Source organism: Opisthorchis viverrini, assembly GCF_000715545.1.
Source record: "Opisthorchis viverrini unplaced genomic scaffold opera_v5_143, whole genome shotgun sequence".
Lineage (NCBI taxonomy): Eukaryota > Metazoa > Platyhelminthes > Trematoda > Opisthorchiida > Opisthorchiidae > Opisthorchis > Opisthorchis viverrini.
This window is the reverse complement of record NW_008751799.1, coordinates 250,459-276,177: the sequence shown is the minus strand read 5'-3', so window position 1 is coordinate 276,177 and position 25,719 is coordinate 250,459. Positions and strand designations below refer to the sequence as shown.

The window sequence follows — 25,719 nt, the reverse complement described above, 5'->3', positions numbered from 1 at the left end:
TCCCTCGCGTGGCAGAACAAGCCTACATCTGGTGAAACCATACCCCGGGGTTGCGTGGATTGTAGTCAGGTAAACGTTTGCTAATTGCATTCTCGACTAAATCCGCTGATTCAAAATGTGCTTCCATAAATACAGGGCAAAAGAAACAAAATCACGACGACTTGAAAGAAACGCTTTCAAAAAATATCTAGAATACTCGGGCTTCACCAAATTTGTAGTGGTCTGGCTACCCAATAAGCTGGTTTACCAGGAGTGTGTGGCAATGGAATAAAAATAATGACGCTAGGTTGGGTATACGAAAATAAAGAGGTCAGATGGAACAGACTCACTAACAATTGTTCTCCGTAAAATAGTTCGTCGTTGGCCCAGGCCAACGAATAAACAATAATCCAATCATGTTGGTCCAGAGGTCTTCTTCTGAACAGTTCCCACATATAATAGATCCCGAAGATGTCTGAAATGTTTTGGTACCAGAGTTAGTACATGAGACTCGCGAATGACCGCCGCAAGCGTGAGCGAAATCAGAAGAGACAGTCGAAGCACGTGACCACGCTTGTATTTTAATGAAAATGTACAAGTGCGCGTTTTTGTAGCTTTTTCGTATTCAAACAAAAAACGATTATGCAATTGATGAAATACGTGGTGTTATAATGGAAGTAAAATAAATGTACAAAACGCCACACCATATCTGAGGAGTTTAGAGCAAACAAAGTTAATGACCGATATCCCGGGGTGGAATTTGCGCTAGATATTCTTTAGAGGTTTCTTCATTCTTAGTCAACACTGAATAATGCCAAAAGTTGCTGAAGCGCGATTTCGTGTTTTAACTTGCGTAAACCGGTAACAAAATGCGAAGCAGTTATGGTCCAAATCCGTGGACTACGAAACGCGTCCCGCGATGCTTGATCTCTTTCCTCTGGAATACCGTCGCCTGCTAGGGGACCGAATTCTTAATTACGCCCTGCTTCAACAAAGCTTGGCAAACAGGTTTTTACCGTTGACCCAGCAAACACCCGGGGGGACATAGTAAGAAAATTTCCAAGCTCAGGGCACACACATCCATTAGACAAAACTTTTTTTCACTTCGGGTAGTAGTTGCGTGGAATGACCTTCCTCCGACGGTTGTACACGCTCCTTCTCGAACCCAATTTAAAGCACTATTAGACATTTATTTATGTGAATCCTCGTGCTGGCAAACATACTGCCCCGCGCTGAGAACATGAAGAGCAGTGCTACACCCTTTTTTCACTTGTGCCTTTCAGGTGAACGACAGCCACTGACCGACAAGAACAAAACCAACCCGGGAAACTTGGGAAAAGCCTCGATCCTGTGTATCAATCCGTGAATCCGTGAATCCGTGTCCATGACCTTGAAACGTCCCTCAATTAAACAAAATCGTACGAGTAACACGCCACCGGAGAGTGCAACGGATTAGTAACTCACCGTTAAAGTCACAACCTCAAAGACCCGATACTTTCGGCGGAAATAATTTGGGTGTGCTTCTAGTCAGCGACTGAGAACTTTTCCCGCTTGTTCCTTCGTGCCACTTTCGAGAGTTGATGAAGGGTGGCCGCATTGTTTGAATACGATATTTGTAGCGCAAGTGCTCTGTGCCATATTGCCCCAATAATACTACTTTCCATATCTGTTCATTCCAGAGCGGACCGTCACTGCATCTTTGTGAACGTCGGGTACCGCTGACTTCCTGAGATACCACACTATATATTCGGTTCTGAATGGACCACAAGAATAGGCGGATTTCGTTGAATTATGCTCCACTCTCCAATCTATCCACCACGGATCTAGGCACATGTCAGAAGAAGGGAAAAGTTGTTGTTGTACTTGTTGGCCTTCCGGCGCGAGGCAAGTCTTACATCGCAACGAAATTGAGCAGGTATCTAAACTGGGTGGGGATACACACCAAGGGTGGGTGACTTGCCGATTGTCGCTTATTCTGTATTTTAGTATTCAACGTTGGAGAATACCGGAGGCGCCACGCTCCAGCCGGCCAAAGTCATGAGTATTTCTCTGCTGCAAACGAGGAGGCTAACCGAAGCAGACGGTATATATCATTAACGGATAAATATGCACACTGAATGTGTTTTTATTCCCTTGGCACAACTGGCCGGCCATTTTAAGGGTGGTGCGTTCTCCTCAGTAAGGGAACTAAATGTTCAGATGACTGGCCGCAGCCGACCAGGATTTGTCCATGCCAGTTGCTGCTTCTGTAGATTCTGCTGTTTGTGATTTCTCTGTCGATAAGGTTAGTCTGATAGGTATTACGTCCGAGTTTCGACTGTCACAAGCCAACGCTGGAAGGCCCGAGAAAAATTATTTTTGCCAATGCGGCTAACGAGCTGGTTAAACTTAAAAAGGGGAAGTCTGGTAATTTCACATTCACCCCTGTGGATCGAATGGAAACCTGGTGAGTAGTTTCGAAAGCTGAGGGTGACCAGCTCTAGAGTGAAAGACCGCGCAGAGATTTTGGTGTCGTGGCCGATGACTGGCAGGCGGCAGCATTTCTCTTATGCAGCCCTTTAAGTAAAAATACACGTTCTTCTGTGGAACCCCTTCGATTAGTTACCATTCTTTCGTTGATCATATGGAGAGTGACGGCGTTAGAGTGAAAGATTGCAAGGCAGGAACTCGATTAGTACCAATTCGACCACTTTTACAACCATAACGTTATGGAAGCACTGGGTCACTCAGTCAAGGCCGCGGACTCCATCGGAAATCAAACTGCAGATGTGAGTCTGGAAAAGGAAGATAACGATCCTACTGCAGATGTGAGTCTGGAAAAGGAAGATAATAACGATCCTAACGCACCAGCGTCGCAGTCAAATGCGACACGGACAATACGGAATGGGTCATATGGTGCCGACGAAGTCCAAAGACCCTGTATGTCACGCAAACGCTGTCATGCTCATACGCAGTTCTGGAAAGTAAATCGATCAACTGGAAGGGCCTGTAGCCTGATTTAAGTACCGTGCTCCTCAATTAGGGGAGTCCAGACTACAAACAAGAGCATCAGGGGAACACTGCCGAGTGACTTTTAACTTCTCCCAGTCAAACGAACCACTTACCGTAAAGATACTTGCCAATAATATAACATCTCGTGAAAACATCCACGGGACCATCGATCCTGGTGGATTATCTTGAACGGACTAATAATGCGGCTCCTACCTGGTACGGATGGGACATACCACCAACCGGTTCTTTTAACTTCTCCAGACAAGCACAGGAAGACCACTGGAACCCATCCCGGAATTCGGACCACCGAGTCACATCGATGGCACATCTCAAAACACAGTTGGACAAGGAACCCTGGGACGAAGGTGGAAAACAACTCCAAGAACGAAAATACCTACCTGGATTTTCAGCAGGGTTGTGATTATTGCTGGTGCTGCGTAGGAGGAACTTCAATGGAATAACCACTCATTTCCTTTAGATCCAACGTGGAGTTTATTCCTTCCTTATCCGGTCCCCAAAACGTGCTGTAGTTCATGTGCCATGCAGAAGGCTTCCGTCGTTCCCATATTGTCCAGCTGGCGACTGATGTGTCGTCTATTAGTGCTCTCAAGTAACAATACAACTGAAATATCTCGTCCATGTGTCCAAAGGTGGGTTTAAGCAGAGCCTGTGCGCTGTCCTCCTGGGGTGAATATTTAAGAATTCTTCGCACTGACTTAGCACAACACGGTAGCGGTTTGCAAGTGTCTAAACACGGGTGAAATTCAGTACTAGTGTCGGGCCATCATCATCATTGTCAGTTGTAATAACCGCGTACTCGTCGTACAGTGTCGGACCAAACTGATCTGTCATCAGATTCAACGCCTACAACGATGGTCTGGGGCTGAGAAATGGTGAATCAACACACTGTTAAGTAACCCAAGCAAGTTCTCTGCGATAAACGCCTCAGGTTCACACATGAAAGATTTTTGATGCTATTTCAAAGCCAGTCGCCACCCATCTGTCACTGGACTGCTTTGGAGACCGACTTTGGAATTTTTACCATTGTTTTTGGCGCCGTTTTATGGTACGGCCGTATTATAGTTAACGGAGGTACCGGTCGATTAATGGACTCGCTACCATAGAATACCGAATGGAGATTCTTGTGATTTGATGCCTACATTCGACTGGAGTCCGATATAGCTGACTGGTTGAGGCGCGACCTTACTGACCTTTAAAGTTCGAACCCAATCTTAGCATCTCGACTGCACCTACCTAGTCTTGGGTGACCTGGGAGCACTTCGCTCCTTGTGCTTCCTTCGGGTTGCACGGCATTTAGGCGCTGAAAGGATGATTTTTATTTCCTACCTGGTCTTCTTATGAATGTTCCAGTTTTAGGTAGTAACGCTTGTCTACTTTATGTCACGATTAAAGGGGCAAGATGGCTCAGTTGTTAGAGCACGAATTTACTGACAGGAAAGTCGGTTGTTCGAACCCGACCTCCGCCTCTCGACCTCCCGTGCCTAGGCTAGGGCGACTTGGCAGTATCCCAGCCCTCGTACTTTTTTCTCGTGGCATGGCATTTTAGCACCGAAATGGTGCTACTTTTGAACGATTTTTACAATTCAGACCCAGTAGAATGAAAAATACAATACAAACTTAGAAGACATCGGTTCAGTTCACTGCAAGACAAGTCATTGTCTTGGAAATGGAGGATGCCTGTTCAGGAACAACACCAGTATATTGTGAGAAAATGGGACTGAGGTCAAGTAAACGAGTTCACAGGCGGCAGGACGACTACGAGACAAAAGTGAATCGACCACATAGACCAACCGGTACGTATAACATGCGAATAAATGGTTGGCAAAACGCAGATGACGGATATTTTGCGGACACGAAAGACAGGCACTCCGTGTGATGCTACTTCCCGCCTCTAACCAAAGGGAACGAAGAAATGCATGCAGCTGAGAAGTTCCCCGGCGTATGCGTCGAAGGAAACACGCAAGGCAAGTTGCTTGCGAAGCTCGAAAGACTTAGTGTTACGGTCATCCGGGAATCATTAAGCGGACCCCTCCTTTGTTCCGGTGCTATTTCGATGGATGTTTTAGGTCCTCATTACAGTGATAATGGACCAGTTCCAAACATCTATGGCCAAGCAGTGAAAGTGGGACGGTCCATTCCCGCCTCCTTGTCACAAATCCACGTCCCACAAAAACGGTAATAGGACCCTGTTAATAAGATCTATGAGCACTGAGGTATGTCAGGTAAATCATAAGTGAAGTGGATCAGTGTTCCACGGCTTAGAAACCCAATTTTATGACGCAACCACGTCTAGAGCACGAATTGTCGATGTCTGCCATGGCACCCATAAGAATCACGAGGGCTGAGATGCTGCTAGGTTGCCCAAGCCCAAACAGGGGTAGTCGAGAACCACGACCCTTTGGTTATTAGGTCCACACCTCAACCATTGGGCCATCTCGAGCCCAGCTGAAGTATGCTCAGGCATCGTTCAGGACACCTTTTAACTAAAACACTCCTTTGGACCACTTGATCGGACCTGCTGGAACAGGGTATGATTTTTCCCTATTTACGAAGGCCTAAATTCCACAAGATTTTGCGACCTACCGTCGCTCTTTTCGAATCCTTAGGCTCTTCCTTGTTGGGCGCTTTAGGGACCTGCCATCTTAGTCGTTCTGTGCTGGTAGAATTTTCCTGGTTGTAATCAGAGCTGCTGATCGTGCCGAGATCCAGTGTTCACCGGAGGGTTGGGCGATGGTTCAACAGCTACAAGTATGACCTCTCACTTTTATCAAATGGTCATTCAAATAACTATTACAACCATCGCAAATTTTGGAATTCTCTTCGCCAACTCAACTCAATGTTGTTGATCTGCAAGGACTCAGGTGAAGAACTAAATGGCCTTGCATCAACCGGCGTGTTCCAGAGGGAAAGGCAATAGCTATGAATGCCCGCACAGCGTGTGATCAGAGTCAAGCGGTGTTATCCAAAATGAACAAGTCTTAAATCGAAACTCTGTCGGTAGTTGATTGCCACGACCCAGCTCAGTCCACAACTGGTTTGCAGGTGGTGGCCCTCAAGTCACGGTGTGAGGGCTTGTGCTTAGAATTTGTGGCTGCTATTAACAAATGATATTCAGCCCTTAACTGAGGTGAGCATTAGCCGCGAATCCAACTCCGAAATAAACTTCCTTAGGACTTAGTTGGTCAGCTTGGCCATTCGTGTCACCTGCCTGAAGAGCAGCTGTGACAAATTCCAATGCAAACTGTCTTTCTCAACCTCAGAGCAGCCGTCTGTTGGAATGTATATTGTCAACCAAACAACACCGTTTACCACATCGAGACATTGTCTTGCTTGAACCAGTCAACCGAACAGCGTAAAGACGACTACTCGCTGGTATCCAGCCAATTAAAGCGCCTTCAGCTCGGGTTAAGCATAACTCCCACACCGTAAATCCCACGAGCCATTGTATCACCAGATACCCGAAGAGTAAAGTGCGAAGAATCCGGGTTCGTCCAGAGCGACCTGGAGTTCACGACCGAGCATGGGTCTGGTATGTCTTCCGGAGGAACGATTTACATCGATCGAAAGATTAAACAAAATCCGAGCAAGAGCTGGCTGTTGCCCAACTGAACTCAGGGTGCGGACGTAGAAAGTCGCAATGTGGAACGGATCCTTTGAATGTAATGGAGGCTTATTTTAATTTATTGATCAGAAGCTTAGGTTAGGTTATCGACGGCTAGATGAACCAGAGGGGCTTATATGAGGTGGAGGCTGATTGAAGAGCTGTATGTGCAAATGATTTTTCCCGGTTGCCCAGACCAAAGAGAGCTTTTTGGTTGAGGTATCCCATCCTGAGCCTTTGACTCAAAGTTCTGACCCATAAGGCAGTGGGCGAAGGCAAGGTTTTGTTCGGTGACCATTCTCGGATCTTAGTTGTCTGACTCCTAATGTGGCTGCACACAGCAGATGTATTCTTAGCGGCACCGGGCTGTGGCTTTACAGGTAATTCGACCGTAGTGAATAATGCATCGGTCGTCGTGGCCAACCGTTGGGCAAACGAAGGGCACGATTTTGGGGGTCGACCATTTCTTAGTCGCCCTTGAGGGAATAAAGCATCACTGCTGTCACAAATACAAACATGCTGACCGCTTGCCGGAAGCATCTCGGAGAGGACAGTGCGAATGTACCTCCAGGCCATGTAGATTTTTCACAGTACGAGCAATCGCTTTTCTTCGTCAGGCTGCTCTCCACTGGTCATCATGGTTTGGTTGAACTTTAAAGAACTGAGTTTCAACCGGTGTAGACCGCGGGATCATTGCAGCCCTGAAGCTCGACTAGCACGGCAAGGTGTCAACTTTAGGTCGGGCCACCTCTGCAGAGCTAACTAGCACAATGCAAGTCGGGCAGTTAGTTTCTTCTTAACTTAGGACTACGCCCATTGTAATGGCGATGGAGTTGGAAGTGTCATCGCGATCGCTAGCTCAAAAAGCTATGGTTGTTGTTATCCTGGATGCATGTCTTCGTGTCATTATGTACTGTGATTAGTCTTTAGCAGTTAGTGGTACTCAGGTAGTGGGGCGGCGACATTCCACATAGAAAGAACGACAGATTCCTGGTGGTGCCTCTAATAATGAGTAAATGTGATGAGCCGTTGATTCTAGAAGTTATGCCAGGCGCACACAGTGCAATCGGAAAGGGGCAACTTTCAACCTATGATTCAGTGAGGCCCTGTCACGAAGTGACTGGACCGTACAGCGGTGTGATGGTTTGTGCACCTCCATAACCCATTGATCTCCACCCGGAGTGTACGTGTGAGCCTTTAATAACAGGCTAGTCAATCGGGAGAGGTAGGACCAACGCAATCCTCTGATCCTCTAAGTTGGATGTTGCAAAATGTGTGACGATTCGCTCCCTGCCCTGACAGCCCTGCGATTAGGCATTCGAGCCAAAAGCTTTGATTGGGGACCTTAATTGTCCGTCTGCAAGCCCTGGCAGTATTCCAGCAACCATGAATCACACATTTATCAATAATCTCATATGATGTCGGCCTGCGCGTGGTGCCATTAGCCAAGTCGACTTGCTGCATACGTCAGGGCGAGCAAGCAAAAACAGGCTAACACTCACCCCTCCCCTGCTCACCCCGTTTCTGGTCGCATCTCCGCAGGCTCATCCTTAAGGACTGACAGATCCGTTCACCGCCAGTTGCTGCTAGCTGCAATATCTGCCGTTGATTTAGCCATCATGACCACAGACACTTTGAAGCCGTTCTTTAAACCCAGGCACTCAGTTCACTCGACAGCCTTGGCACTCTGAAACCCGTTGGACAACAGATTTATCTTGTATGTACGCAGGACTAGCTTTCTATTGACGTGTGCCTTCATTCAAGTGAGATTTCAAGACCAAAATACGGTTGGTAAACTAAACTTCCCATCAGTTTATGCTCGCATTTACTTGAGCATCTCTTGTGTACCAGAGGCCGCTGCTTCTGGTTCCACTAGTGTAGGTATCATTCTAAACAACCGGGCTGAGGGGCCTCTGTTGAATGGGTGTCCGTTGATAGCCACCTCTATGCGGTCTATTTTACAAAATCCATGGGAGTGTCCCGTAAACGCGCCGATACTCGCTTTCCGTCGTGTCTGCTTACACTTCAACAAACTAGCTCCAATGCTCTCAAGGCAACTTTTGCGACGCTTTGAACGTCTCATTGCTACGGGTTAATGGCTCAGGTATTATTGTGGTTACCAGGGGCATGAGTGCACTGTTAAGGTTCAATTAGGTGGCCACCTAGGAGACGCAGGAACAACGATGATCACCTGCAGTTGTTAACCATATGGCGTCCCTCGAACTCAAGCCAACCTTCAACGCAAGTAGACCGCATCGCCACTAGCTGTAAATGGTGTGGATTAGATAGTGATTGTCGCTCGTTATGTAACACCCATGTGGATTCGGGCTACCCGCCTGTTCGTTGCTGTCTTTCGTTTGCGTTTTGTTAAGGGCGCGCAAGATGCGCACAACTCCCCCGGCTCTTGTGAAGCCCTCGGACGTGATGTGAAACAAGTCTACGGGAACCATTTACTGTAGTCCCTTTCAGACATGACGTATTCTGATGTTGACTCTTACTGCAAATGGGCCCATTGAAGTACTACACAAATTTGTTTGCTTGGGTAGCTATATCGGTCCCAGTTGTCTTGCTAAAGGCGATGTTTCTATTCGGATTTGGAAGGTCGGAGCGGCTTTTGTAAACCTGAATCACTCGTGGCATAGGTGTGACACCAGCTTATCTGTCATCGGTCCAGTTTACAATGCTGCGATCGGCTTCATGTTGTTATATGGGTCAGGTGCTTGGCCTCTGTCCGCTGAGAATATTAAAAAAGCTTTCAGCTGGAGCCTGCGGAGCTTTGTCGGGGTCTGGCGGAAACAGCGGCCCAGTAATGCTGAAGTACGTCTAGTGGTTTTTTGAGGAAGCAACTCGCTCAAGCTAGATGAACTGATCACACCCCATATGTTGCGCTAGTTTGGTCACGTTCTTCGCATACCAGTCGATAGACTTCCTTAGAGAGTTTTCACATCCACACGAAGCGTGGAAACGAGTCGAGCGAGTTCAAGCACCGACTTGGCAACGAATTATGAAAGCCATTACCAGCAAACTCAGCTGTGCTGATCATTGCCTCCTCCACCGATGATGATTCCGTGATGGGACATCAACATAAAACAACCGTGCGCTCAATTGTGCGGATTCATTCAAGGTATTGCCTTCAAGGCGTAGCTTACCCTTGCATTCTTTCAGCGAAAAGTCCACTATCACCCTGCATTGACACATGAATTGATTGCTGGTCCTAATAAGTAGGTATCTTTCCCCGACTCCCTACATCATTGGTGAACGTAACTGTGGCAGCTATGACCGCTGCGTAACATGTACGTGGCTTTTAAACCTGATGATGATGGTGACGTGACGCAGTTAGATCCAGGATTATTTAATTACCACTTGATTGCTGCCAATCTCTACGGCGGATACATTTTTGTTGAAAATTCGTGTAGACTAGACACACTTGGTAGTCAGCACTTTATTCCAGGATTCGATCTTTGTTGTCTGTGCTAGAAGCATCGACCGCCCAGATGTGATTAGGGAATTCAGGTGACGAAGACTATGAGGTCTAGACAGTAGTCACCTTCTTGCCAGTTTAACCTTCAGTACGGACGTTGAAAGCTCTTATGTAGGAAGGATCCTTCTGGTTTAGCAGCATCAGTTTGTTTGTTGCTAATGCGTAGTGGAGTCTATAAAACACACTGGTCAAATAATGGGCAATCAGATGATTCACCTACGTTTGCGTGTATGGTGAGAAGAAGCTAGGGAGGACATCGGTGGACAAGGAACTGTGTGGGTATATCATCATCACCGTCAGCTGCAAATACCGTGTGCCTGTCGTGCAGCGGTTGTAGTTGCTACAGTTTCGTTCGCTGATGATTTGTTGAGGTGGGGTAGGTAGCTGCGCATTAGAGCCGGGGACTGGCAAATTGGTGTGATAACATAGGTCTGCCAGTGTACTTTTGTTTGGGAGGATCGGGAAGGAGCTATGCATTGAAGGTAGTAGCTTCTACTCACGAACGTCATGGAGGATGCGACTGGGCCATGTGTGACAATGTCTCCAACCATTGATGTGGCCCGTCTCGTGGGCCCCATCCAGAAAGACGGCAATGACCAGTGCAACCGAGTTTGCTGGCAATGAATTATACTTCGCTGCCGAGTCATTGTTTGACCGCCTGTGGCTCGTTTCCACCCTTCGCGTGGTTGAACGAAAAGAACCCTTCGAGGGAGTCGGTCGACTGGCATAGGCAGCACGTGACCAAGCCAGCGCAACCTATGCAGTGTGATCAATTCATCTATAGAAGGTTTAGTGGAGTTACTCAGTCTTGAGCAAGATTCTTACTGTGAGGTAGCAGGAGGATGGGTGTTGTTCGGGGACCATTCCCTAAAGCAGTTGGCTGTATAGTTTTGTTAAGGGACCCTACCAGGAAGCCGATGGCCTACTAGTTTTGTCTGCTCTGCTGTAGGGCGCTGACCTAGTCCGGTGGAGCAGGGACTGAGTCATAGATGTGTCTCAGTCATGATGCTACCGTACACATTAGATGCTTTTTGAGCTGCATTGAGCTCATGATAAAGCTTTTTTTATCGCAATGCGTAACTCACCGGCGTTCATGGTCAACTGTTGGTGATCGGTGTGTTTGACCTATTCTAATTCGTCCTTTTACGGAGGAAGACAGCACCGCTGCTCCCGTAAACATGAACAGGGCGAGATGGCTTAGAGGTTAGAGCGCGAATTTACTGACTGGAAGGTCCGTGGTTCAAACCCGGCCTCTGCCTCTCGACTTCTCTTGTCTCTAGGCTTGGGCAACTTGACAGTATCCCAGCCATCGTGCTTCCTTCTGGTGGCATGGCACCTGGGCACCGAAAGGGTGTTACATCTGGACGCTCTAAACATGAGCAAGCTGATCGCTCGGGAGAGTCCCCTAACTGCATTCACAACTCCATCACAGGGGACAGTACAACTTTACCCCAAAGATGGCGTCATAATATCATTACTCTTAATACGGAATTCCGCTGCTCTTAATCTGATCACTCCCCTATGGTCTTTCTGGCATGTGGAGAGAACTTCCAACCAGTTCAGCCCACAGTATCATTGCAACACTCAAGCCCGGACGCCGCATCAGGGTGGCAGCTTTATGCAAAGCATGCACTTGTACGGGTGTCGCATATGAGTCGCCAAAATGTTACGTGTTGACGAGACGTGAGAACGAGCGCACAGATCCCAAGCTACGATGCGAGCCCAACCCCCCATAGCGCAGAGACAAAAGAAAAGGGACTTTTGAGGAAGAGCCTCGACCAAACATTGGAGAAACACAGAAGATACATATTTCTGGGTGACCGACCGAACAATAAATGCATTAGCTCATGTAAAGTGAGACTACCCAATACGAGAGAGACGCAATCTTTTGGGCAAGTGTCCAAAATTTCGGGGAAAAGTTGTAAAAAAGTCAACTTGACAGTAATTCAACGAATAAAAGATTATTGGGGATATCGGCATCCCGCAAGGGTGGGTTTTGGTTTGCGTTCGAAATACTACCTACGGGAAACAACNTTGCGTTTTGTTAGGGGCGCGCAAGATGCGCACAACTCCCCCGGCTCTTGTGAAGCCCTCGGACGTGATGTGAAACAAGTCTACGGGAACCATTTACTGTAGTCCCTTTCAGACATGACGTATTCTGATGTTGACTCTTACTGCAAATGGGCCCATTGAAGTACTACACAAATTTGTTTGCTTGGGTAGCTATATCGGTCCCAGTTGTCTTGCTAAAGACGATGTTTCTATTCGGATTTGGAAGGTCGGAGCGGCTTTTGTAAACCTGAATCACTCGTGGCATAGGTGTGACACCAGCTTATCTGTCATCGGTCCAGTTTACAATGCTGCGATCGGCTTCATGTTGTTATATGGGTCAGGTGCTTGGCCTCTGTCCGCTGAGAATATTAAAAAAGCTTTCAGCTGGAGCCTGCGGAGCTTTGTCGGGGTCTGGCGGAAACAGCGGCCCAGTAATGCTGAAGTACGTCTAGTGGTTTTTTGAGGAAGCAACTCGCTCAAGCTAGATGAACTGATCACACCCCATATGTTGCGCTAGTTTGGTCACGTTCTTCGCATACCAGTCGATAGACTTCCTTAGAGAGTTTTCACATCCACACGAAGCGTGGAAACGAGTCGAGCGAGTTCAAGCACCGACTTGGCAACGAATTATGAAAGCCATTACCAGCAAACTCAGCTGTGCTGATCATTGCCTCCTCCACGGATGATGATTCCGTGATGGGACATCAACATAAAACAACCGTGCGCTCAATTGTGCGGATTCATTCAAGGTATTGCCTTCAAGGCGTAGCTTACCCTTGCATTCTTTCAGCGAAAAGTCCACTATCACCCTGCATTGACACATGAATTGATTGCTGGTCCTAATAAGTAGGTATCTTTCCCCGACTCCCTACATCATTGGTGAACGTAACTGTGGCAGCTATGACCGCTGCGTAACATGTACGTGGCTTTTAAACCTGATGATGATGGTGACGTGACGCAGTTAGATCCAGGATTATTTAATTACCACTTGATTGCTGCCAATCTCTACGGCGGATACATTTTTGTTGAAAATTCGTGTAGACTAGACACACTTGGTAGTCAGCACTTTATTCCAGGATTCGATCTTTGTTGTCTGTGCTAGAAGCATCGACCGCCCAGATGTGATTAGGGAATTCAGGTGACGAAGACTATGAGGTCTAGACAGTAGTCACCTTCTTGCCAGTTTAACCTTCAGTACGGACGTTGAAAGCTCTTATGTAGGAAGGATCCTTCTGGTTTAGCAGCATCAGTTTGTTTGTTGCTAATGCGTAGTGGAGTCTATAAAACACACTGGTCAAATAATGGGCAATCAGATGATTCACCTACGTTTGCGTGTATGGTGAGAAGAAGCTAGGGAGGACATCGGTGGACAAGGAACTGTGTGGGTATATCATCATCACTGTCAGCTGTAAATACCGTGTGCTTGTCGTGCAGCGGTTGTAGTTGTAGTTTCGTTCGCTGATGATTTGTTGAGGTGGGGTAGGTAGCTGCGCATTAGAGCCGGGGACTGGCAAATTGGTGTGATAACATAGGTCTGCCAGTGTACTTTTGTTTGGGAGGATCGGGAAGGAGCTATGCATTGAAGGTAGTAGCTTCTACTCACGAACGTCATGGAGGATGCGACTGGGCCATGTGTGACAATGTCTCCAACCATTGATGTGGCCCGTCTCGTGCCAGGTCATTGTTTGACCGCCTCTGGCTCTCTTTCACCCTTCACGTGTTTGTGCAAAAAGAGCCCTTCGAGGAAGTCCGGTCGACTGCATAGGCAGCACGTGACCAAGCCAGCGCAACCTATGCAGTGTGATCAATTCATCTATAGAAGGTTTAGTGGAGTTACTCAAGCTTGAGCAAGATTCTTACTGTGAGGTAGCAGGAGGATGGGTGTTGTTCGGGGACCATTCCCTAAAGCAGTTGGCTGTATAGTTTGTTAAGGGACCCTACCAGGAAGCCGATGGCCTACTAGTTTTGTCTGCTCTGCTGTAGGGCGCTGACCTAGTCCGGTGGAGCAGGGACTGAGTCATAGATGTGTCTCAGTCATGATGCTACCGTACACATTAGATGCTTTTTGAGCTGCATTGAGCTCATGATAAAGCTTTTTTTATCGTAATGCGTAACTCACCGGCGTTCATGGTCAACTGTTGGTGATCGGTGTGTTTGACCTATTCTAATTCGTCCTTTTACGGAGGAAAACAGCATCGCTGCTCCCGTAAACATGAACAGGGCGAGATGGCTTAGAGGTTAGAGCGCGAATTTACTGACTGGAAGGTCCGTGGTTCAAACCCGGCCTCTGCCTCTCGACTTCTCTTGTCTCTAGGCTTGGGCAACTTGACAGTATCCCAGCCATCGTGCTTCCTTCTGGTGGCATGGCACCTGGGCACCGAAAGGGTGTTACATCTGGACGCTCTAAACATGAGCAAGCTGATCGCTCGGGAGAGTCCCCTAACTGCATTCACAACTCCATCACAGAGGACAGTACAACTTTACCCCAAAGATGGCGTCATAATATCATTACTCTTAATACGGAATTCCGCTGCTCTTAATCTGATCACTCCCCTATGGTCTTTCTGGCATGTGGAGAGAACTTCCAACCAGTTCAGCCCACAGTATCATTGCAACACTCAAGCCCGGACGCCGCATCAGGGTGGCAGCTTTATGCAAAGCATGCACTTGTACGGGTGTCGCATATGAGTCGCCAAAATGTTACGTGTTGACGAGACGTGAGAACGAGCGCACTGATCCCAAGCTACGATGCGAGCCCAACCCCCCATAGCGCAGAGACAAAAGAAAAGGGACTTCTGAGGAAGAGCCTCGACCAAACATTGGAGAAACACAGAAGATACATATTTCTGGGTGACCGACCGAACAATAAATGCATTAGCTCATGTAAAGTGAGACTACCCAATACGAGAGAGACGCAATCTTTTGGGCAAGTGTCCAAAATTTCGGGGAAAAGTTGTAAAAAAGTCAACTTGACAGTAATTCAACGAATAAAAGATTATTGGGGATATCGGCATCCCGCAAGGGTGAGTTTTGGTTTGCGTTCGAAATACTACCTGCGGGAAACAACCCTGGTGACACTTACCAGCACGCGCTTTTCAGGATAGGACTCTGATGACTCCGCAAATAGTTGGACGTGGAGGCTGAATGTTTCGGTTGCCAACCATGTTCTTGCTGTTCGTGTTGACGGAACCGCCTTGAAACGTCCGAGTGGGAAGTGAGATTCTTCGTTATGCTAACTGAATACACACGGCCCACCTTTCTTCCCTTTGTGGGTTCTGGAAAACGGCGATGTGTCACGGTTGCTCGACAGAGAATTAGGTTTATAAGATTGGTAATGGTGTTGCTGCTGCCACTGGCAATTATTACGCAACTAGAGCACCGATTACATCTACAGATTGCAGTCCGCCAGATACTCTGAAAAGAAGGAACCGTTTTACTCAACGTTGGGTACACGTGCACAGACAATTGAAAGGTCTTGTTACGAGGACGTTAACAACGGCGCTATATATGGTGCGATAGGAAATAAACGTGGAGACGAAGCTAGTCAGTACCAGAAAAACAAGACCTCACGAAGACTTTTAGACGGTCTCCTATTGACCATTGTGTATGTATGTATGTATGTATTATATGTGTAACAACGTTCGGCACACGTGAGGTTACAGGAAAAACTCAGAGACTATTAGCGATCTCCGTCAGTCTGTTTGTTCATACCCAACCTGATGTTCTCATGGGAGTATTCCCCGCCGCTCAACATTTTGCGGATCTTGATCGTAAGGGTCTCCTTCGTCCAGGAAGACGTTTTGAAGACTGCCAGCAACCGTTCAGTTCCCACTCTCAGTAACTGGCGCTTCCAGGTTACCATCTGTGCTTGAAGGCTCCGGATGTCGCGTGCGTCCCTAACTACCAACGAGATTTGTTGATAAAATCTTGTCTCTCAATTGTGCTTGCTACTCCAGTACCGTTTTCCCCCGGCCGTTCACTTCACTCAGTGGTGGAAATCCTTGCCAAGTTCCTAATCGGAATGAACAGTGTCCGTTGTAAGTTTTATTCGAGGATCCTGTCGGAATAAACAATGACGACTTACCATAGAATACACTCAAAGTACATCTGGAAATTTAGCGTGGAACCATACTACCTATTGGCCTACTGTGTGGTCGTATGGATAAATCTCCAAAAGTACATGCTCATCATAAGTACAACTGAAAGGAATATTACGGTACTAGCCAAGGGAGGAACAATGCAACCCTGGATATCCAAACGAATACCGTGGGATTATGAACACATGATCCACTGAACCTTATTGATTTTGAAAATCTGAAGTTTGCAATGTAGGGAAATGTGAAAGTATTTTCAATGACTTAGGCGTATCCATAGGTGCGACCGTAGGGCATATTTATACTATTCCGGACTCCGGTGATCTGGCACCATTGCTAATCCCAAGCCGGAAATTCTTCTCGTTTTGCACAAACAACATGTAGGCGATTCCCATCTGCGTAGTAGTTTTTAGGAATTTTAATTTGGGTCCTGTTCAGTAAGTGTTCTTTTTTCGTATGGATATGTAACAGGACTTCAGTTTTATGTTTTAATCACGATGAAGCATTCGCCGACGCGAGACCTCGCAACCGCTTGAATTCACTATCAATTCATTTAAGTTTGTTCACAAATTTTGTGTGAACTTTACATATACATGCACTTCCTGTCCTTTCGAATTTTCCCAGAAAGGTTGCGGAAGAGGCACTGAACGACCTGATCGCGTGGATAACCGGAGGCGTTGGTGAAATAGGGGTGTTCGATGCCACAAACACTACTCGAGAACGCCGAGAGTGGATTGTAGAGCAATGTAGATCTCATCATTTGGATGTACTCTTTGTGGAACCAATATGCGATGACCCGAAAATCATTGAGGAGAACGTTTTGGTGAGTCTCTCTTGAATGCTTTTCATTACCGGATTACAGTGACGGTTTCTTTGTGCTCTAAGACTAGATAGTTGCTGGCTTAATCGTCGAAGAAGTTCTTTGGAGGTTGTATAATTCATCAAGAATATTGCCTATGTACAAAACGGGAAACAATGCTGATTTGCAGTGAAAAGCGAACTGCCGCCATGGCCAGTTGTCACAGACCCACATAGAGATCGTACTCGACCTGTATGTTGGTTGTATTCATCCAGTTGTTGATTCTCCGTCTCACCTGATTGTGTTAACCCTCACTAAAATCGTCGTTACGTGTAAGTAGCCGCCTCGGTCCATGAGCAAATGTCCCCAAAGAAAACCTTACCCTCCGCTGCCTTGCGGGTCAGACTTTTGAGTCAGAGGCTAGGGGCAGGGTATCTGAACGAAGTTCTACATCCTCCCACGTGTAAGTGGCCGCCTCGGTACATGAGCAGTAGGATTTGAGAACCGGGTAGAAACCAGCTATACAGCGGCTGTTCAGTAGGCACGAATTCTCATCGAGGGGCGTTGACGCGCTGTGCCGTTTGTAGTGAAGGAAGGAGCTGATGAAAAACAGCCCACGGATGGGTTCTAGTAAGAAGGTAATGAGTCACCTTGAAAAAATGCTTGCACATGCAGTTGAATGTTGATCGATCAAAACAGCTCACGTGGCAGAAAACTAGCGCAGTATAGCATACATATTTTGCATACGCAAAATATCCATAAGTGCTTAGCTCCTGAAAGTTATTTTCACCGACAGTTGTTCGAAACTAAATCTCACTGTCTTGTCGCTGTACAGATGGTGAGGTACACTGTTCACCAAAACCGCACATAGCCAGTCACTATTGACGTGCACATTGGTTACACGCTACCAAGGCGATTTGGAATTATATGTGGTCCCTCTCATCTATTATTTCAGTTGAGGCATTTTGTAACAAAATGTTTGTACAAGCTATATGGCTTGTATTTCAAACCAAGAAGCTTGAAGTATAACAACGAATGTCCGTTCTAGTTGTGCATCGAGGTTTCCTGTGACTAGGTCAACCTCTGAATTCGTCTTGATGGATAAGGTGCAGTTAGTTCCAGATAAAATACGTCCAGTCGAATCGGGCGACAGTTGACTGGTGCATAATCGAAGATCAGAACCAAAGAATGGTTAATACTTGGACTAGAACTGGTTCTCATGAAATTCGATGATAATTGAGTGGTGCAGGGACAAATGTCCCCAAAGAAAACCCTACCCTCCGCTGCCTGCGGGTCAGACTTTTGAGTCAGAGGCTAGGGGCAGGGTTCCTGAACGAAGCCCTACATCATCCCACTGTATTGTTGGTTGGACTTTTGAGTCAGAGGCTCAAGGTGGGGTTTCTCAACCAAATTTCTGTGCTCGGCCTAGGCCATCGGGAGGTATCATTCGCCCATACAGTTTTGTGTTCACCGATGTCCCTCCCCAACCCCTTTCCACCACAAGCAAGCGTCGTTGGGTCATTTGACTGACAGTTATCTGACCGAAGGGCTTCATGCTCCCCGCTGTCTATTGGGAATAAAATAAATCCACGAGGTCTTTTCTATGTAGGAGCTTTTAACGTCTGAACTCCATATCAAATTGGCAAACAGGCAATGCTTGCTGGAACCTTATACTCCCCTATAATTGATGTATGCTGTGTCTCCGAAACACATACAAGACTCAAGCGTGTTTATACATCTCAGAACGCGAGGGACGAACTTAGGTCTCTCACATTTCTCCATGCATGTGTCCGATGATGCAGAGGGATGACTCTCCTAATATGTGGTGTGGGAGTTGCACTCAGCCCCAGAGCTGAACTCCCTTTGCTACATTGGATCCCAGTGAATAGTCGTCTTCGCGCTATCTGGCTTTCCATTTCAATCAAGATCAACGCCTCTTGGCATAAAAACGGTGCTTGTTTGTAGTGTTGGCTTGTGTTCAAACGGACTGCAGTTGTGAAGCTGAGAAGGACACCTTATCCAGAGTTATCCTGGCTCATTCGTCAAGCAAGAAACACCGATATTTGTTACCTTAGGGCGATACGAATATTCCAATCGCCCGTCTGAGCTCCTTGGGATCACTTTTGGGTGGTCGATTCGGAGTCTATGCTGGTCGCACAGACACTTGTTTCCAGCCAACTGTTTCCAGTATAAGCATTCCCATCACGTAACCTGTCGGTCATCAACTGCAAATTCGCCATGGAGCCAGTTGGATCACGTGACCATCTGCCATCGGTGGAGTGCTACAATCCAAGATTGCCGTTCTTTATGGGGCACACGACCTGACTCCGATCACGCCATGGTGCGTGCATGCCTGATATTTCGTTTTCCCTCAGGCCCTCTCAAGTCAGCAAGAAGCGTGCCAATCCACTATTTCCGAAAAACTACCACAGCTCAACAGTATCGACCTGCCCTAGCCCAACAACTCTGAACAGTAAACCAATACTGTACGGGTCGTGAGCACGTGGGCGAAGCGTGGAAAAATGTGAAGGGAGCTATGTTAGTGGCGTTCAATGCTATCTGTCCTACTTCTCCAATTCGGTCTCGAGATCGCTATCCGTGCCAGAAAATCCATACCAGCAGGCAGTGACCGCGACGGCGAGCTCGGAAATCCCTAAAATACCAACTAGTGAACAGTCCGAGGAAAGACCGAGAGCTCTGGTGGGGATCGAAAGCTCGATAGAATGAGAAGGCTTTTGCTACTGGAAACAGCCATGCCCTATACCAACTGATACGATTGACTGACCCTAGGAAAGCAGCAGTCAGTGAAACGATAAATGGAAAAAGCGGCTCACTGATTCACCCGCTTAACCAGGAAGGTGGAACGAACTTCGAAGAACAGCTTAGCTGGTCTCCTACAACACAGCTTGTGGAAACAGTGCAAACGGGCGAATGAAATGTAGACTTTAATCGCCCGCCAGAAGAAATAAGGTACGAGGCATCTGTACTGAAATGTGGGAAGGTACTAGGACCGGACGGTCCACTCATCATTCTTCAAAGGTGTAGAATCCATGGTGACCCATCTGACAAAGCTTATTGATGCCATGTGGAACGAAGAGAAGGTGCCTACAGAATGGGGCGTGTCGACCGTTATTCCTGTCTCCAAAAAGGGTACTCAGACGCTGTGTGAAAACCATCTGTTAGCTGTGGCATCGAAGGTGCTCTCTGGCTTTATCCTTCGAAGGTTGACTGAACACAGGGAGAGGCAGATCCGTGAAAACCAAGCTGGGTTCGTCCTGCAAGAGGTTGCATTGATCATACCTTCACTCTCCGACAAGTTCTGGAACAGCGACACTGCTTCCAGCAACCAGCAATGGTTGTGTTTCTTGGTCCGAAAACTGCCTTTGACCCTGTGGCCGCCAGGCACTATGACTGTCTGTGGAGCGAACGTGTCCCCCATAAATTCTTGACCCCCCTTGAAGCGCTGTACGCCAACTCCCGCGGCCATGTGAAGATCTGAGGGAAGCTCTCGCCTGAGTTCACCACATCCACTGGTGTCCGACAGGGCGTCCTCGTTCACCTTTCCTCTTCAACTTTGTCATTGATGCGATCATGGAAGACTCACTACCAGTTTCTGAGTCTTCTGGGCAGCTGTATTAGTCCCGGTGGTCTCACGAAAGTTGAAATTTCCATCCGGATTGGGAAGGCCAGAGCAGCTTTTGCGAACCTACGTCACCTGTGGCGTAGGCGTAACATCGGCTTCTCTGTCAAGGGTCTAGTTTACAATGCTGCGGTGCGCTCCATATTACTATATGGATCAGAAACCTGCCCGCTGCGCGCCGAGAACGTCAAAAGACTTTCAGTGTTTGACCATCGATGTCTTCGGAGCATTGCCCGAATCTGGTGGGAACACCGGATCAGCAATTCTGAAGTACGTCGAATGGTATTCGGGAGAAATAACTCACCCTTGATAGATGAACTGATCACACTGCATAGGTTGCGCTGGCTTGGCCACGTTTTGCGTATGCCAGTCGACCGAATTCCTCGAAGGGCTCTTTTCGCACAACCACGTGAAGGGCTCTTCGGAAAATGGCGAGGTCCTGGCGAACAGTCTGACAACCGTAGTACAGATTTGGAACGAAAACATTATACCAGGTGAACGGAACTCCTCGACCATCATCCTAGTTTTCAAAAATGGAGCAAGAACGTCATAAGGAAGCCATCGTGGTACCAGACTGGTATACGTCGGATCTAAGGTGCTCTCTGGCGTTATTTTGCGCAGGTTGATGGATTATCGGGAGAGACAGATTCGTGAGAATCAAGCTGGGTTTCACCCTGGCCGAGGATTCATCAACCATATCTTTACCTTGAGACAAATTCGTGAACAGCGCCACTCCTTCAAGCGTCCCACGTTGGTCGTTTTTCTGGATTTGAAAGCTGCTTTTGATTCTGCCTCACGGTTTGGCATGCGATTCACACCGGCAGTGTGGCTGGGCTCGAACCCTAGTCTCATGCTTGTGGATGAACCGATTGAGGTAGTAGACAGATTTGTTTATGTGGGAATCTGTATCAGTCCCGGTGGTCTCGCAAAAGATGATATTTCCATCCGGATTGGAAAGTCCAGAGCGTCTTTTACTATATGGATGAGAGACCCGACCGCTGTGCGCCGAGGACGTCAAAATACTTCCACTGTTAGACCATCGATGTCTTCGGAGCGTTGCCCGAGTTTGGTAGGAACACCGGATAAGCAATCCTGAAGTACGTCGAATGTTATTTGGAGGAAATAAATCACACTCAATAGATGAAGTGATCACACTACATAGGTAGGTAGTATTTCGAACGCAAACCAAAACTCACCCTTGCGGGATGCCGATATCCCCAATAATCTTTTATTCGTTGAATTACTGTCAAGTTGACTTTTTTACAACTTTTCCCCGAAATTTTGGACACTTGCCCAAAAGATTGCGTCTCTCTCGTATTGGGTAGTCTCACTTTACATGAGCTAATGCATTTATTGTTCGGTCGGTCACCCAGAAATATGTATCTTCTGTGTTTCTCCAATGTTTGGTCGAGGCTCTTCCTCAGAAGTCCCTTTTCTTTTTGTGCGCTCGTTCTCACGTCTCGTCAACACGTAACATTTTGGCGACTCATATGCGACACCCGTACAAGTGCATGCTTTGCATAAAGCTGCCACCCTGATGCGGCGTCCGGGCTTGAGTGTTGCAATGATACTGTGGGCTGAACTGGTTGGAAGTTCTCTCCCACATGCCAAAAGACCATAGGGGAGTGATCAGATTAAGAGCAGCGGAATTCCGTATTAAGAGTAATGATATTATGACGCCATCTTTGGGGTTAAGTTGTACTGTCCCCTGTGATGGAGTTGTGAATGCAGTTAGGGGACTCTCCCGAGCGATCAGCTTGCTCATGTTTAGAGCGTCCAGATGTAACACCCTTTCGGTGCCCAGGTGCCATGCCACCAGAAGGAAGCACGATGGCTGGGATACTGTCAAGTTGCCCAAGCCTAGAGACAAGAGAAGTCGAGAGGCAGAGGCCGGGTTTGAACCACGGACCTTCCAGTCAGTAAATTCGCGCTCTAACCTCTAAGCCATCTCGCCCTGTTCATGTTTACGGGAGCAGCGGTGCTGTCTTCCTCCGTAAAAGGACGAATTAGAATAGGTCAAACACACCGATCACCAACAGTTGACCATGAACGCCGGTGAGTTACGCATTACGATAAAAAAAGCTTTATCATGAGCTCAATGCAGCTCAAAAAGCATCTAATGTGTACGGTAGCATCACGACTGAGACACATCTATGACTCAGTCCCTGCTCCACCGGACTAGGTCAGCGCCCTACAGCAGAGCAGACAAAACTAGTAGGCCATCGGCTTCCTGGTAGGGTCCCTTAACAAAACTATACAGCCAACTGCTTTAGGGAATGGTCCCCGAACAACACCCATCCTCCTGCTACCTCACAGTAAGAATCTTGCTCAAGACTGAGTAACTCCACTAAACCTTCTATAGATGAATTGATCACACTGCATAGGTTGCGCTGGCTTGGTCACGTGCTGCCTATGCCAGTCGACCGACTCCCTCGAAGGGTTCTTTTCGTTCAACCACGCGAAGGGTGGAAACGAGCCACAGGCGGTCAAACAATGACTCGGCAGCGAAGTATAATTCATTGCCAGCAAACTCGGTTGCACTGGTCATTGCCGTCTTTCTGGATGGGGCCCACGAGACGGGCCACATCAATGGTTGGAGACATTGTCACACATGGCCCAGTCGCATCCTCCATGACGTTCGTGAGTAGAAGCTACTACCTTCAATGCATAGCTCCTTCCCGATCCTCCCAAACAAAAGTACACTGGCAGACCTATGTTATCACACCAATTTGCCAGTCCCCGGCTCTAATGCGCAGCTACCTACCCCACCTCAACAAATCATCAGCGAACGAAACTGTAGCAACTACAACCGCTGCACGACAGGCACACGGTATTTACAGCTGATAATGATGATGGTTATTCAATTCTTAGGTTATTCTTGTTTAGGTCTCCAAATAGCGCTGACATTTCCATGTACTAGGTGTGGTGAATTTTTTGTGACTGCTGGTTTGCGGTCTAATTGATTATTGGCTAACACTGGCTAGCCGCGTGTTTGTGCGTTGGGTGCGCGCTATGAGTGTGGTCGGCTATCGAGGTACCATTCGCTAAGTATATCGTGGGTTTCAAATATTTTATCGTCTTCGCGTGATTTGAAATTAACGGATATGCTGTTGGTTCTCTCTTGTTTACCTTTTGGGTTTCCGCCTGATTACGCGTTCAGCTGGTTGCACACGCGACTCAGCGCAAAAGAGATACGGCTTTGCCTATCCGGCAGTGTGGGGGTGGCGAAGGGCTAACTTGTCATCGTTCGATGTAACAGACAATTCTAGAAACATGTTCGCCTACTTTTTCGATTACCTACGAGCTACTGTCAATTCTATCGATCAAACATTCTCTTCGAGATTATTCCATGTCTGTTATGCCCGAAGTGGTCGATGAGTGAACAGGATCATTTGGGAACCTTTACTACGGAATTTCAAACTATGAGCCGTTAAACCCGATGGGTAGTCAATTTGCCTATACCATCTAAAAAGTGTTTTTACCGTTGTTATTTTAGGGGATGTCGAATTTTTCTCTGAAATCGCTAGTGGTCTGTTTGTGTTAGTTTGTCCCATGAACAAAGTCAACTCGGAATCGGATGTTTCCGAACGAAAAAAGAGTGTTGTGAAATCGAAGCATAAGGAAGAAAGTTGTCCATCCATTCGCAGATGTGTTTCTACTCATGTGTAACGCACAATTCTGATTTTTAGGATGCCCCTTAAGTGAATGCGCAGGACGAAGGTTGATTCTGGGTTTACTTCGACAAATGTTCAAGACGTCGGGGTATTCTCTGATTTGGTACACTTATGAAGTTGGTGAACACTCGCTGACAATCCACTACGGGTTTTGTCCTGAGAAGCCTCAGGGATGAAACCGAATTAGGGCTGTTTAGGAGTTTTAATCACTCTTTCAGGTGGCATTTAGTACTCAGTAACCGTAAGAAGCTTAACATTCAGTGTAGTTTCGGTTTGCCTTCTACCTTTTGGAAGGTTATTTAACCCTAATCTACTTGTCTCGGTTTGAGTGCCCACATACAGAACTACCTTTGCAATATATCGGCCGCTACACTGACATCAGCCGGGTTGTCCTGTTCGCAACAAACAGCAGTGCATACAGGCGAAGACTTTTGACTGTTTATCTCCTCCACATTTCTTCATTTTTTTTATCGACTCTGGTATCACACTTATTAATTCCTATTCTACTGACTCCCTGTGAGCATGTCCCGAGAAGATAACGGGTTACACGCCACCACCCACATCAACTGTCTCCCGTCTGTTACTCGAACCTCTTCCCTCTGGCCTCATCACAGCTTTTAACGTGTGAGTTCTACGTAAATTGATCAGTGAGCGGCATTTGTGCACACGTTATTTTACACGAGATCCGATACTTTGGCAACGCCAACAGTTGCGGTTTTTCCCTGATCTCAAACAGATCTTTGGTGCTGCATATAGAATAACGCTCATAAACGTAGGTTCTTTCAATAAAATTCATTGCGATATCTCTAATATCATAGCAGTCTTGTTCATCCCGTTCAACTGAAGAATATCATGGACGAGTGATTCAGCTGTGATTCAGTGGTATCTCCCGTAAAACCGAATTGGCTTGCAAATAAGCGTACAAGTTCAAGTGGAACAGTTTCAAGTAGATTCAAGGTTCAAGTAGGTTCAACTAGAACGTGCGGTTGACGGAAACTTGCGGACTGCGTCTAGCTGACGATCCCCAAGGAGGGTGAAACTGGACTTTCACTGTACGACAAGTACACGGTTCTTACAGCCGATGAGGATGATGACGATGATGATGATGATGGAGTTTGTTAAATACTCTTGGATGGCCCGTGGCCGATTTTGACCTTTAAACTCACCAGCGAGGCACATTCCCTAAGTTTCCGTCAACGTGATGTTCTAGCTGAACCCCATTATATTCGTTTCAAGAATTACCATAAAGAAGAGATTCAGCTAAGATCCAGGCAACGGAGTCTTGTTCTCGGATCCATTCGTTAAGCACTACGGAAAATGTATCTTCACGTCTCACTAAAATCAATTTCTGACCGATAATATCTTCATAACCGTACGAGGCATCCCC

General features: G+C 47.1%; 1 protein-coding gene across 1 annotated transcript in view; it reads left to right on the top strand.

Annotated features, from left to right (window-relative positions):
- Nucleotides 1-1,528: 1,528 nt before the first annotated feature.
- Nucleotides 1,529-25,719, top strand: part of T265_06695 (hypothetical protein) — a gene marked incomplete at both ends in the record, with an annotated part of 49,526 nt that continues 25,335 nt past the window's right edge. The window contains 3 exons of the mRNA XM_009172029.1: nucleotides 1,529-1,599; nucleotides 1,659-2,062; nucleotides 16,844-17,042. The remainder of the gene's footprint in view (nucleotides 1,600-1,658; nucleotides 2,063-16,843; nucleotides 17,043-25,719) is intronic.